Source organism: Peromyscus leucopus, chromosome 16_21 (assembly GCF_004664715.2).
Source record: "Peromyscus leucopus breed LL Stock chromosome 16_21, UCI_PerLeu_2.1, whole genome shotgun sequence".
Lineage (NCBI taxonomy): Eukaryota > Metazoa > Chordata > Mammalia > Rodentia > Cricetidae > Peromyscus > Peromyscus leucopus.
This window is the reverse complement of record NC_051084.1, coordinates 17,621,309-17,637,466: the sequence shown is the minus strand read 5'-3', so window position 1 is coordinate 17,637,466 and position 16,158 is coordinate 17,621,309. Positions and strand designations below refer to the sequence as shown.

At 42.0% G+C, this 16,158-nt stretch overlaps 1 pseudogene; it reads right to left on the bottom strand.

Annotated features, from left to right (window-relative positions):
- Nucleotides 1-881, bottom strand: LOC114682684 (annotated as a pseudogene).
- Nucleotides 882-16,158: the final 15,277 nt, after the last annotated feature.

Here is a 16,158-nt window from a genome sequence, read left to right as displayed (position 1 = left end):
TTAAGCCTCCAGTTCCAAGGCAATCTTGAGTTTGTGGCCTCCAGCATTAAAGCTCTTTTCATCTACCAGAGCAGACAGTGTAAGCTTCTGAGTATAGCCCACTCCAATAAAACAGGAGCTGTTGTCCTTTGCAGAGATGGAAGCAGTGGAATCCAACTGGTATTTGCTGCAATCCTAAAACGAGTGCAGTTGGTACCTGATGTCCAGGCAAGGTTTTCTGAAGTGTCAAAATCTTCACATACTTTCTGATAAATTGATCCTCCAAATTCTGTTCCGTTATTGACATTAGCATGTAGCTGAAAGTCCCCAGTCCTGTAACCTACTGCAAAGTTACTCCTTGTCAGCTTTGACTTGGCACTGTCAAAGGTCATCTGGCACCCAGCAAGCCAGCCCTCATAACCAAAGACAGCTGAGCCATGGATCTCAGGTCCAGCAAAATCAAAGTCAACATCACAGCCAAGGTTTATACACTCCCTCTTGTAAGCAGACTTGATTTTACCACTTTTCTTTCCTGTGTTCAGTGAAAAGTCAGTATCAAATGCCAGCTTCAAACCTTAACAGATCTGGTCTTCAATTGCAATCTCTGTCCCCAGAGTGTTATTGGTGTTCCATTTTTTTTTTTCTGTGAAAGTCAGACCGTACTCATACTCACACCGTTTGTATTTGGTCTCTAAGGTCCCACTAACTTCACCAGTGTCCGTATTAGATGAACCAGATGTTGAAAATTCCACACCACTGCATGACTTCATTTTCACATCCAGCTTTACCAACCCAAAGCCAAATCCTTTGTTGAAAATATCTCCGGCGGCTTTGTCATGGTCAGCATAGGATGAAGGGGTACACATTGTCTGCAGGCATGTTGGTATACAACAGTCTGCCATAGCAAAGCCATGGGAAAAGGTGATCTACGGGTGTCCTGAGTGGCGTTGCCTTGGCCCCTCTGCTAAGCTGAGGCTGCTCTGTTATCTGGAGATGGCGCTGCAGTCACCATGGCTTGACAATTCTTCAACTGAAAGGAGAAGATCCTGTCTCCACGAATCCTCAAACTGAATACCCCTGCGTCCTCAGGCAAAGGGGTGTAACATAAATTCTAATTGGTCTTAATAATAAAAACCCGGAGTCAGATAGTAGGGTAATAACTGAAAGACCAGAGAAACAGAGCAGCCAGCCACTAGAGTTCTTACCTGTACTGAATCCTCAGCCTGAAAGAAGACTGAGCTCCTGTCTCCTCCTACCTCATATTCCTCTCTCTGCATAGCCATATCACTTCCTGTGGCCAACCCCTAGCGCTGAGATTAAAAGTGTGAGATTCCATGCTCTGGGATCAAAGGTGTGTGACACCACCACTGCCTGGTTATGTTTCTCTTTTAAACTATTCCGTAGCCCAGGGTGGCCTTGAATTTCTGATCTTCCTGCTAATTCCTCCCAAGTTCTGAGATTATAGGTATGTGACAGCACTGCCTGTCCTCTATGACTGTCTAGTGCTAGCTCCACTCTCTGATCTTCAGGTGAGCTTATTTTTTAAAGCACAAACAAAATATCACCACAGGAGTGTGCAGTTAAGGCAGAAATGCAGATGTTGGGATGGTGAACACAGACAGTCTGAGCCCTTGGTCCTCTGTACAGAGGCTCTTTCCCTCATAAACTCTGAACTCCTATAGATGGTTCTGGGTCAAAGACATAGTTTCAGTACTAGCAATTGAAAGGTATGCGGTCAGGTGTTCCCTTCTCCTTTATAAGTGGACTCTGAGTTAGCACTGGTCTCTCTTCACTTTTTGACCCTGATTTGGTTTAGGCTGATGGGCTTCTCTAAGAATTACCAAGAGAAGAGAGAGAAAAGGAATGGTCAGTTGTGTAAAGAAAAAGATCAGCTCTTGAGAACCCGAATCCCTACAACCCATCTCCTCACTCCCACCCAGCTTTTGTCTTGGTATCCCCAGAGCAGTGTCTGGAGACAACTTGATTCACCCTGATGCATGTCCTGGCCTTGATCAAGATGTTCTTCTGAGTCCCAACACAAGGAGAAATATGTCAGCTATTCTAGAGCATTTTGATCTCAATATGTCTACACACACTTAGAAACTATGTGAAACTAAAGGTAAACATGCCTACGTGGCATATATCAATCCATACTGACTGCCTTAGGAACTGAGAACGTTGAGACTCTAACTTTGTTGATGATAAAGCCAAATAATGGCAACCTGGGGTCAGAAGTTTTAGTTAAGGATCAATATACATTTGTTCTTATCAGTGGAGACATACAGGGCTTGGAAATTCTTATACTTCTGATTGTCTTTAGGCGACAACCATTTCAGAGACACCAATCCATTTCTACTAGCAGAACTGAGATCTCAGACACTGGGAATTTGGGGCAATGGTTCTAGCCGACCTTCTTCTTCAACTTCCTGTCCCCAGGACCAGTGTGCTCCATTCACTGAATCCCAGAGGCCAGACTTGGATGCTTTGTTGTTGAAATATGACATCGAGTGTGAGTTCTGGGGCTCTGTGAGCCAGTTCCTGACTCTCCTGCAGGTTGGACCCTGGTAACAGATATATTGGCCAGTATGTCAAGTTCGCAAGGATGCTGAAAGGAATTAGCAGACTAGAGAAGAGAGATGTGTAAGCTCTGCACACAGGTAGAAAAAGAGGATCAGGACACCCCTACAGAGATGGCAGGATATGGGGAAGCTTTAGGTAGAGAATTGCTGCCATGCCCTGTTGTTGAAGAACTCTAGGGTTTGCTTGGAAATGTGCTCCTTTCCTGAGGCAGGTATCTGTTCCACAGACACACTTGCAGAAAGATCCCTGTCACATGCTTCAGAAACCTGACTTCCCTGCCCTGTTCCCCTCTTTATGGGCTCTGCTCCTAGTACTGCTTAACAGGAGGTGGAGAATCTGCCATGTACCTTACCTCTGGGATCCAGAGAAGCACACAAGAGACAATGCCCAACTGTGCCTTAGGGCCACAAAAACACTCTCCCTTGATTAATGTTCTATTGGAACTGGAGCAGAATCTCCATCCCTCAGGAATTGTAGACGGTGTCTAGACTGTCAATTAATTTAGTTTTACAGAGATTACTATTGATTTCATCTACACCATTCCTCTTGATCTCTGCTGTGACCCTCTCTGTGGACAAGTGTTAACATAGGATTCCCTTACTTCATTTTGAAGGATTTCCAGTTTCATTGAAAGTGATTCGATGCTCTGAAATCCTGTGCCTATGCTTTGGTGACTACTGTGAAATCCTCCAGGGAGTTAAGCAGTTTTTTAACAGGTAGTGCCCAAATTATATATTCCACATAACTTTCCTTACATAAACCTACTTCCTGTCTCAAATTCAAATGCTTAGTTAAGATATCTGTAGAATGGCAGTAGCATAGAACATCTTTGTCCAATACTTATGATTTTTTAATTACTTTTTAAATTCCTTTTTATTTATCAGATTTTAATGACTTCCTTTGCAGACAGGGTCTCAGGATGTAGCCCAGGTTGTTCCTGAACTTGCAAATCTGCTGTTGGCAGAGCTCATCCTGCTGGTGGCACTGACATATTACAGCGTCTAAAGGCTGTCAGAAACCGGGCTTGGACTCTCACTAATTTGGTGAGAATACCACAGATATCCATGGTTAGACAATGACAGAAACATTCCTAGCTATGTCAGTGACCATCAACAAGGGAAGACAAGGACACCAGATTGAAACACAGAACTGAGAACAAATGTAATTCCTGTAGTACCGTGAATTTTAACATCTCTTGATGGAATATCAGAATCATGACTCCCAACATGAAAGAACAGCACAGACACTGGACAGACCCTACAAATGCCTGAGAACTTTGATCACATGTCCTGGTGAACAGGTTTATTGAGAGAAAAGGGATGAGGAGCTAGCAAGATGGCAGAGGTGGGAAAGGACTATGTGAGAGCCCAGGGTGGAGGGTGTAATTGTGCACACACAGGCCTCACATGTCTCCACACAGCCTTCAACTTCAGGAGAGGTAATAGAGTTAGCACAGCACACACGATTCCATAAGGTTCGGAGACTTTATTTTCTCCATCAAGTTTTACTCATCTTTACAACACTAATTAAAAACCTACTCTGAAAGAAGTGTCATAATAATAAAAAGTGGTTAATTTCAAGAAAGATGAATGAAGTTGTAGCTCAGAGGAAACTAAAGTTCAGTCAGGGGTGGAGGTTTGCCAGACCAGCCTCTGTTGGAGCAGCAATGATGACTGGGGAAAGAATGGTGATCAGTGTGTGGATGGGACTTATTGATGCTCAGGGCAGGACTGAACTCATCACCTGTTCACACTGTGCTCTCAGGACACAGACACATAGCCACAGTCAGATGCAGGAAAAGAAGTCATCAGGTCTTGAAGCCACAGTGGGAAAATAGAAAACAGAATAAACTATGTTAGGCTCAGTCCACCTGTCCTATCTTGTTGAAGAAAAGAATAAGGAAGAAACTCAGATCAGTGTCTTAAATGGTGATGTTCTGAACAGCTCATCACACACTCAGACTGTCCCAATCTCAGGAGTCCCCAAGTCCCAGGGTTCTATACTGCATCCTCTCATATCAGGCCCTTTAGGGTGTCACTTTTTAAAACTGTAACAGAAGGCTGGAAATCCTAGAAACTTAGCCTCCCAGTCCCAGTGGAAAGTGATACAAGAGCAGATCAAAGCCTCTGAAGATGGAAATAATGAGGAGGTATGGGCTGGCTGAGAATCTCCATGGCTCCTGTATATACTGCCACAGGTGTCTCAGGGATGAGCCCCCCAGTATATTGACTGGCAAGCATGAACATAGTTGCAAGAGAAAATGGACATGATAACATGAACAGGGGAAAATATTGTGGGGCCCCACCCTTAGACAAAGAACTACAAGTAACTGATGATGTCTGGGATAGAGAGAATTAGACCCTCCCAGGGATGAGGCCCTTTATTGATTGTCTAGTACAAAGTAGTCAGCCATGAAACTAAACACACACAACAAAAACAGACTCAGCAAATTGCATTTATGTATTTAGTGTATTTACACACACACACACACACATACACACACACACACACACACACACACACACACACACACACACACACACAACAGTAATGAAAGAAAAAATAGGCTATTAACTTCAGAAAGGAACCTGGAAGGAATTGGAAGGAGCTGGAGGGAGTAAAGGAGAGATGATGTGTGCTGGGGGATATTTTTCTGTATGCTATGAATATATGTTGCTCTGATTGGTTGATCAATAAAGCTGCACTGGCCTATGGTAAGGCAGCTTAGAGGCAGGTAGGAAATCCAGGCAGATATATGGGAAGAAGAAAGGCAGAGTTAAAGAGACACCAGCCTGTTGCCCAAGAAACAGCATGCCAGCAGACCAGTAAACCACAGAACAGGTGGCAAAACATGGATTAATAGAAATGGGTTAATTTAAGATACAAGAGCTAGCTAGCAAGAAGCCTGAGCCATTAGGCCATGTAGTTTGTAAATAATATAAGCCTCTGTGTGTTTACTTGTCCTTTTGGCTGTGGGGTGGGTGGGACACAGGAAAACTTCCAGCTATATTTGGCACCCAAAGAGGGGCCCAACTTTCCACTTAAAACTTGAGAGAACTTAAAAAGAGATTCTAAACCTGAACTAAGAACAGCTTCATACTTCATATCTCATGTGGGCCGAGATATAGAGATGCCACAGCATTTGGGCTTGAGAGCATCATGGTGGATTCCCACTACACAATGTCATCTTTAAGCCACATGGCACGCTGTGAGATGGATTTAGCTTTTGCCAATACAGACAAGGGGGGGGGGGCATTTCTGGGCTACATGCTCTTTGAGGGAGGCATGGACCCATTTCCTCCCAGAGTCAGCAGAGAGCATGGCTTCCAGAGCTGGCAGTGAATTACCTTTGCCATGTTGGAAAGCTGAGGTGGGTAAAGTCAGCAGCCAAGGCTGCTGTTTCTGTCCAATCAAGGCTGCAGTTTAAAGCAACAGATTCACAGTAAGACAGATTCAGATGGAATAAACCTGTAAAAAGTTTACAATGCATGTAAAAATATATATAGGCTCGGAAGAGAGGGGAAATTAATATAGACAGTTATAAAAAGTTTTAAAAAATAAAGTCTTTGAGGGGCTCCCAGCTGGATCAGGCCCTCTGAATAGGTGAGACAGTTGATTGGCTTGATCAGTTTGGGAGGCATCTAGGCAGTGGGACCAAGTCCTGTGCTCATTGCATGAGTTGGCTGTTTGAAACCAGGAACTTATGCAGGGACACTTGGCTTAGTCTGGGAGGAAGGGACTGGACCTCCCTGGACTGAGTCTACCAAGTTGATCACAGTCCTCAGGGGAGGACTTGTCCTGGAGGAGGTGGGAATGGAGGGTGGGCTGGGGGTAAGGGGAGGGCATGGGAGGGGGGAGAATAGGGGAACCCATGGCTGATATGTAGAACTGAATGAATGGTATTGTAAAATAAAAAATATATATCACACAAAAAAAAGAAATAACAAAAAAATTAAATCAATTTTATAATTCAATCATAACACAAACAATTAAGATGGAAAGATTCCAAATCTTTCAATATGTTCAGATTTCATCTTGCTGAGATGGTCATTCTGATTCCTAGTGTCTGAGTTAATGCACATTTTCAAGAAAAACAGCAATGGGTGTGGGTATTTACCATTTCAGCAGTCACTAAAGTAACTCTCCTGTAGAAAAAATGTTCAGAGGTGGTTTGAGAAAAATTGTAATCTAAGTTAAAGATGCTGAAGTGGATTTGTTCATCTGACTGGTTATCTGACAATGTGTGTCATGTATACTCTATTGCCTGTGATGTATTCTCGCTTCTATTCTTCTAATGATTTTATATCGATATAACATGAATATTGTGTTGCTGTTATGAAAAAGCAGGATTAAAGAATGTTGTGAGAAAATAAAAAAAAAGAAAATAAAAAAAAAATAAAGTCTTTTAAAGAGACAGTAAAAGTAATATAAAAATAAACCACGTAAAGATGGAAATCACACAGAGAGTCTGGATTGTGTTGTCTTTGGGATTTTTAACTGCAGAAAGACATTTGATTGTAAAGGCTGCTGAGTTAAACATTATATATATATAATATAGCAGCTCATTATATATATATATATATATATATTATGTATCTTGACTTCAAAATTTGTGTCTAAGGATATGTTGCTTTGGAAAATAAATTCTGCTTTTGTTTCCACATAGGATGAGAGCCTGTGGAATGCATCCAGGCTAATATGATTTGATCAAAGAAGACACCCTGAGAAGTCTCCAGATGTTCCAACATCCAGAACAGCTTCAAGGCAACTGGCTCAGACAATGCAGCCTCACAGAATATTCCAGTTAGGACTTGACCATAATTCTTATTTTTTTCAGGATCCAATGCAGGGCCCTTAATCAGCAGAAAGTAGCCTAAAATACTACCCCACATTCCCCCCAAATGGATTATGGATGTTTGTCTTTGTTTAGATTGTTGGTTGCAAATTGTTATTGGTCTAGTCAATCTCTTTCTAAAAGAAGAAAGGGAGATATGATATAGAAATGTAGGATATAGATATGATAGGATAAAGGGGTAGATTATTAAATCTACTTTTATAGAACAACTTGTTTGAAATGTTTTACAATGCTATGGATTTTAGTTTATTGATACAAATTTAAAGTTAATTTTGTTATACTGTATGTATATATACATATATACATATATATATTTCTACTCTTGTTTAAGGTATCTTTGTGCAGCTCATTTGAAATTGTAATGTATAATTAAGAAATACAGATTAATAATTAGTCATCCATAATAATCAAACTTATAATCATGTTAGTTAAGTTTTTAGGTATATAAAGGTATATTTCAATTAGGTAGGTAATCTTCAAACATTTTAAAGACTTATAAAATAATGCTTTTAAAATGTTTTAAAAACTTAGACTTTTTGGACAGTGAGACACATCTGCTCCTGGCAACACCGATTTACTTCAGAGGGGAGGATGGGCACTGAAGGCACTCCATGTGGAGTTTATCTTCTTCTTGCAAAAGTAACCATTTGTGCAAAAGGCTGCTCTTCCCTGGACTGCTGATAATATGTTGTATAAACTGGACATGCAGGACCCATAGGAGACTGACCACTGAATTTGCCAAAATGAGGTGAAATGGTTCTTCAGGCTCCTGCTCCGCAGAGGAGACTGCCAGACATTCTACAGGACACAGGGAGAAGCAACTGAGAGACTCTAGGCCTAAAGGCTGAAGATGGATGTCCCAACGTTGCAGAGGAACTTTGAATGGCTGTCCAGGAAGCTAGGTATCTCTGTCTTTTCTAGGTTTTTGGAAGTTGCTTACAGTGTACTTCCTATTTACTTAGACAATATATTCTTCTGGGGTCTTTGATGTAATTGAAGACTAGATAATTATAATTACAGTTTTTCTTAGTCATGATAAAAGCTACATTAGAAGGCCAGGTGGTGGCAGTGCACACCTTTAATCCCAGCACTCAGGAGGCAGAGGCAGAGGGATCTCTGTGAGTTCGAGACCAGCCTGGTCTACAAAGTGAGTTCCAGGAAAGGTGCAAAGCTACAAGGAGAAACCCTGTCTCGAAAAACAAAAAAAACAAAAAAAAAAGAAGCTACATTAGATATGAAACTTTAGACTCACAAATAGAGGATAGATGATAGAATATTTTCTTTAATTTTATCAAATATAAATAGACTAGATATTGTAACTGTAATTCCTGCTTGATAACTGTTCTATTATATATAATTTTACTATGTTAAAGTTAAAACCTTCCTTTTTGATTAGATAGAAAAGGGGAAGTGCTGGGGGAAGTGCTGTGAATATATGTTGCTCTGATTGGTTGATCAATAAAGCTACATTGGCCTATGGCAAGGCAGCTTAGAGGCAGGTGGGAAATCCAGCCAGATATACAGAAAAAAGAAATGGAGAGTGAAAGAGACACCAGCCCTCCACCCAAGGAACAGCATGCCAGCAGACCGGTAAACCATGGAACACATGTCAAAACATAGATTAACAGAAATGGGTTAATTTAAGATACAAGAGCTAACTAGTGAGAAGCCTGAGCTATTAGGTCATACAGTTTGTAAATAATATAAGCCTCTGTGTGTTTACTTGTCCGAGCGACTATGGGACAGGCAGGACATAGGAAAACTTCCAGCTACAGATGTGATTCTATTTCAATTAAAAATACATCTAAAAAAATAATAAAATGGGAAAGGTGGCTGTGGTGGTTTGAAGGAAAATGGCCCCCAAAGAAGTGGCACTAAGGAGAGGTGTGGCCTTGTTAAAGTAGGCGGGGCCTTGATGGAGGAAGTGTGTCACTCTGGGGGTGGACTTCGAGGTCTCCTATGCTCAAGATACTTCCTGGTGTCTCAGACTACTTCTTGTTGCCTGTGAGTCAGGATGTAAGAACGCTCAGCTCAAACAGAGAATTCTCAACAGAAGAATCTCAAATGGCCAAAAGACATTTAAGGAATTGATCATCATCCTTACCCATCAGGGAAATGCAAATCAAAACAACTCTGAGATACCATCTTACACCTCTCAGAATGGCTATGATCAGAAACACTTATAACAGTTTATGTTGGAGAGGGTGCAGAGCAAGGGGAACACTCCTCCACTGTTGGTGGGGGTGAAAACTTGTACAGCCACTTTGGAAACCAGTACAGCAGTTTCTCAGAAGTTTGGGAATCAATCTATCTCAAGACCCAGCTACACCACTCTTGGGCATATACCCAATGAATGCTCAATTTTACCACAAGGATACATGATCAACTATGTTCATATCAGCATTATTCATAATAGCCAGAACCTGGAAAGAACCTAGATGCCTCTCAACTGAAGAATGGATAAAGAAAATGTGGCACATATACACAATGGAGTACTACTCAGCAGAGAAAAACAATGGCATCATGAGGTTTGCGGGTAAATGAATGGAACTAGAAAATACCATCCTGAGTGAGGTAACCCAAACTCAGGACAAACATGGTATGTACTCACTTATAAGTGGATACTAGATGTACAGCAAAGGATAACCAGACTACAACCCAGAGCTTCAGAGAAGCTAGCTAACAAGGAGAACCCTAAGAAGGATGCATGGATCGACCTGGGAAGGGGAAATAGATGAGATATCCACGAGCAAACTGGGGTGAGGGGGTTAATGGAGGGTAGTGAGTGGAGGGATGAGAACATAAGGGACCTAGATGGTCAAATTGGAATAGGGATGGAGTGGGAGAACAATGAAAGAGATACCATGATAGAGGGAGACATCAAGGGAACATGGAGAAACCAAGTGCTAGGGAAGTTCCCAGGAATCCACAAGGATGACCTCACCTTTGACTATTAGCAATAGTGGAGAGGGTGCCTGAACTGGCCTACCCTGGTAATCAGATTGGTGAATACCCTAACTGTCATCATAGATCCTCCATCCAGTAACTGATGGAAGCAGAGCCAGAGATCCATAGCCAAGCACTAGGCTGAGCTCCAGGAGTTCAGTTGAAGAGAGAGAGGAGGGATTCTATGAGCAAGTGCATCAGGATCATGATGGGGGAAACCTACAGAGACAACCAAACCAAATAAGTGGAAACTCATGAACTGTGGACCAACAGCTATGGAGACTCCATGGGACTGGACTAGGCCCTCTGCATAGGTGAGACAGTTGTTTAGTTTGACCTGCTTAAGGGGCCCCCTGGCAGTGGGATCAGGATCAATTCCTGGTGCATGAGTGGGCCTTTTGGAGCCCAGTGCCTATGGTGGGACACCTTACACAGCCTTGGTTTAGGGGGGAGGGGGTTGGAACTGGTTCAACTGAATGTACCAGGATCTGCTGACTCCCCATGGGAATTCTTGCCTTGGAGGAGGTGGGAATGAGAGGTGGGTTCGGGTGAGGGGGGAAGGCTAGGGGGAGGGCAGGGGGAGGGAGAAGAGGGGCATCTGTGGTTGGTATGTAAATTGAACAGAAAATTTCTTAATAAAAAAAAAGAATTCTCAGCTTCTTCTCTGGCACCATGTCTGCCTGCATGCTGCCATGCTTCCTGCCATGATGATAATGGACTAAACCTCTGAACTGTAATCAAGCTCTCACAATTAAATGTCTTTCTTTACAAGACTTACCATGGTCATGGTGTCTCTTCAGAGCAACAGAAACCCCGAATAAGACAGTGGCCTGTTTGAAAAACAAAAGAAAATAGCTATTATAGTGTTTGAAGGTAAGGGTTTTACAGTCACTGTGTGGATGGTTAAAAAGGTGTCAGGTGGGGCTGGAGAGCTGGCTCAGTTGGTTAAGAGCACTGGCTTCTCCTCCAGAGAACTGTGCACCATTCCCAGCACCCACAAGGCGGCTCACAGTATTCTGGGAATCTCTGGACTAAGCACTCGGACAGCAATAACATTGCAAGAGAGCAGTGGACCAGTGGATGGAGCCAGGACAGCTCCTAGTATAAGAGTAAGAGCTAGACAATGGTAGGCCTGAGCTAATGGCTGAGCAGTTTAAATAATATAAGCATCTGTATGTTTATTTTATAAGTGGCTACGGGACTGCTGGGGATTGGCAGGACCCGGAGGGAAAAACTCTAGCTACAAATGGCACCCAATGGGTTGGCAAGAGTTTCCACATAAACCTGAGAAAAAAGATTCTAAAATGGAGCTAAAAACAGCTTTCTAGTTGTCTCTCTCAAGTTGGCAGGTTCCTGGCATACACATTTGACCGGCAGTATGGTGGGAAGGAAGCGTCTACAATTAGCACAGCTCCTAGTATAAGATCAAGAGCTAGACAATGGTAGGCCTGAGCTAATGGCCGAGCAGTTTAAATAATATAATCGTCTGTATGTTTATTTTATAAGTGGGCTACGGGACTGCAGGGGCTTGGCGGGACCCGGAGAGAAAAACTCTAGCTACAGCTCCTGAAAGGCCTCTGTCTCCGGCCCAGTTTTCACTCTCATTTTATGCCCTGAAGCCACAATGTGGGGCAGACAGGCAAGTGAGATTCTCCAGAAGCACTTGTGACAGTCAGCGGGATGTTAAGGGCAGTGACCCGTTGTTTCAGCTGTTTCTCCAGAGCTTTCTGTTTCTAGCAAGAACTGAAGTCATGCTTCGAAATGAGCAATTCGACCTGAGTGGTGGTGGCGTATGCCTTTAATCCCAGCACTCGTGAGGCAGAGATAGATCTCTTGAGTTTGAGGCCAGCCTGATCTACACATTGAGTTCCTAGATAGCCAAGGGTACACAGAAAAACCCTGTCTTGAAAAACAAAATAAAACAAAAGAACGAAAGGAAGGAAGGAAGAAAAAAGAAAGAAAGAAAGAAAGAAAGAAAGAAAGAAAGAAAGAAAAAGGGAAAGAAATTAGCAATACACACAGGGCTTTAATTAAATCACTAAATAAATCAACGTATCAGTATCTAATAATTGGTCTTTTTTTACCTTACTGTTCTTCAACAAGTCCTTAAATAACTCCAGTTCCACGGTATCTGTTGCCACCTACTGGCCTCCAGCAGCACTGCATGCATTTGGTGTACAGGGGTGTGTGTGTGTGTGTTTGTGTGTGTGTGTTTGTGTTGTGTGTATATATATGTGTGTGTATATATACATATATATACAAAATATTTATAAATATAAAATAAAAACAAAAATTTAAAGGTGACAGATACTTACTAAGGAATCAGGCTTACTCTGGGGTCTCACAAAAGACAGATATTTAATTCATCTTATGAACTATAGACTGAACAATGGTATACAATCAAAACACATAGGTTTAAAAGGGGGTAGAGAGCTGGAATGTAGCTCAGTTGGTATAGTGCTCGCCCAACATGCAGAGAGCCCTGGATTTGACCCCCAGACAGCACAACCAGCTGTGGTATCACTGTCTATAATCCTAGCACTCTGGAGTTGACTGTTAAATAGTGAGTTTGAGGCTGGCTTGGGTACATTGAAACTGTCTCATTTAAGCAAAACAAAACCATGGGAGCTGGGGAGATAGCTTAGTGATTAAGAGCACTTGCTACTCTTCCAGAGGACTAGAATTGGGTTTCCAGTACCCATGTTAGGCAGTTCAAAACTATCTATAAGTCCAGATTGAGGGGATATATCACTCTTTTCTTGGCTCTGGGGTACCGTCACTAACATGTGTACATCCCCATACACATATATGCATAAAAAACTATCTTGACCTTTATATATCTGCATTCTTTGGTGGTATTGTGTTCCCCCAAAATATTGTGCACCTAATAAACTTATCTGAGGTCAGAGACAGAACAGCCACTAGATACAAAGACTAGAAAATGGTGGCACTTACACCTTTAATCCTAGCCTTCTGGAGGCATGGATCTCTGTGAGTTCGAGGACACACTGGAAATAGCCAGGTATGGTGACTCACGCCTTTAATCCCAGAAAGTGAGCCTTTAATCCCAGGGAGTGATGGCAAAAATAGAAAGGTATATAAGGCATGAAGACCAGAAACTAGAAGCATTTGGCTGGTTAAGCTTTTAGGCTTTGAGCAGCACAGTTCAGCTGAGATACATTCTGGATGAGGACTGAGAAGCTTCCAGTCTGAGGGAACAGGATCAGCTGAGGAACTGGTGAGGTGAGGTAGCTGTGGTTTGTTCTACTTCTCTGATCTTCTAGCATTCACCCCAATAACTGGCTTCAGGTTTGATTTTATTAATAAGAACTTTTAAGATTCCTGCTACAACGTTCTAAAGGGAGGTAGGCATTGCTTAATTAGTTGTTTTACCTCTAATTAATGCTTTATGTTATTAAGAAGGAAATCATTTTTTCCTCCCAGCTCCTTGCCTGGCCAACTGGAAGTGACTTGTCCAGACTGTGCATATCAGTAGGAGGTGGTTCTTGGGGAAATAATTATTCATCTGGTGGTTCTCTGTCTTGATATCTGTGTCTATGTCAATCACTGAGACATTTTTAAAGTTTTATTTATTAAAATAGCTTTACAAAAGGAGTTTTATTTGTTATCTCTCTCTCCTCTTCCTTTACAGGCAGAATTACATTTTGTAGCTCTGGTCGTCCTTGATCTTACTATATAGACGAGGCTGGCCTCAAACTCATAGATATCCACCTGCCTCTGCCATCTGAGTGCTGAGTTTAAAGGAATACATCAACACACCTGAAAATGTAATGCTCAGACTAGCTTCAAACTCTTGATATATGTGTGGTCATGTGTTACACTGGCTAATAACCTGTGAGTTGGCATGGTTTTTGTTGTTTCTGAACAGAATCTTTGTGAGCCACCCACTGTCTCTCCCTTTGTCATGACAACCACCAAGACTCCCAAAGGATGCTTTGCCATCTTTGATCCTAGTGTACAGATCTGCAACTAATCTTGAAAAATGTAGGAGTGAAAAATACACTTTGGGCGATTAATAGTGAAATTTGACCTAATTTATCCTGACACTGAATGTGGAGTTCAGAAAAATGGTTGCTGGCTTATTAATTACTTTTCTTGTTGCTACAACAAAATATACAACAAGAATAACCTATGATGAAAGGGTTTATTTTGACTCACAATAGGAAGGAACAGTCTGTCATGACAGGGAGGCAAGATGATGAGCAGCTCCATGACAACAGGTTGTGAGGCTGCTTGCTCATGTCTCTGCAGATCGGGACACTAAGAACCAGGATACGGTGTTCACAGGCATTTTCTTTTCCCCCTTTTATTCAGTCTGGGGCCACAGCCTGTAATATGGTGCACCCTTCCTTTAGTTAAACTCTCTGCAAATGCCCTTGAAGACATGCCCAAAGTGTGTCTCTCAGATGACTCTCAATCCACTCCAATTGACAATGAAGATTAACCATCACAGTCAGCTTTTGAGAATTAAGAGGAGCTGGGGTTTTGCCCTGCTAAGGAGGGAATAACAAGGACCTCAAGATACTTCTGCTGTGGTAGATTCAACAACACCTCTTCACAGTGGGCCACTCCAGAATGAGACCTCAGGAGCGCATCTGAGAAAGCTGCTGTTTCTAGGTTTGCTGTGTTCTGTACGTGCTGGATGCTGCAGCTGCTTCAGGTGCTATGGGAACAGATGCTGGAAAACCCAGGCACACACTGCAGGAACCTGGCAAGGAGCCTTCAAGTCATAAACCTGATGCCTTCCTTTCCCATTGCTCTAGTGCCCTCTACTGGCAAAGCTTCGGGGTCAGCTGCCAATGAGCATAGCTAATGGGCTGGGACTTTTTTTATAGCTGAGTTACAGGAAAATCATTTCTCACACAATGGGAGCAATACCTGAACCTTCTAGCAAACTGAAAACGAGAGGGAGACCACAAACCAATACATGTGATGGTATTTGTACACTGAGATGCTTATTGAGTACTTTTTTTTTGTTTTTAATCAATATATTAAAGAGACATTCACACATTTCAAAGATGGTCTAAATTCTGACATCCAAATTTAAGAACTTGGTAACTTTAAACATACAATTAAGACTCTTCGTCACAGTCTACTATTTACAAATGTTAAGTTTTGATTACTTTGGATCATAAATAAAGCGGTTTAATGTAAGTCAGGAACATTCATAAGGAACACCTTATATATGCATGTTACTTCTCCATGTGCAGACCTTTCACTTTCTAGGAATTACTAAATGAGGGTTTTTCATGCTGAGAGGGATTAGAAGACTCCATCTTTCTCTGGATGTGGGGCAGGTGTTATCATGGTTAAAACACTGCTAAACTCTGAAATCACTGTTAATAACAATGAGTTCAAGGGCTGGAGTGTTGGCTCAGAGGTTAAAAGCACTGGCTGCTCTTCTAGAGGTTCTGAGTTCAATTCCCAGCAACCACATGGTGGCTCACAACCATCTATAATGAGATCTGGTGCCCTTTTCTGGCGTTGAGGCATACATACAGGCAGAACACTGTATATAAAATAAACAAATAAATCTTTTAAAATATTACTAAATTCTACACCTTAATATTGTGAGCACTCTTTCTAATGTTAGTTTTCTTTAATAAACAGACACTGGGAATGGAATAATTTGATTACCTAATTAGCAGAGATTGGACTTACCTTTGCTGTTGGAAGTACCTTGAGGAAAGCGAATGTATTCCAGTTGATGTGATAAAACACTTTAACAAGAAGCAACTTAGACACTCCCACTCAGGACGCATTTCACAAGGGAGAAG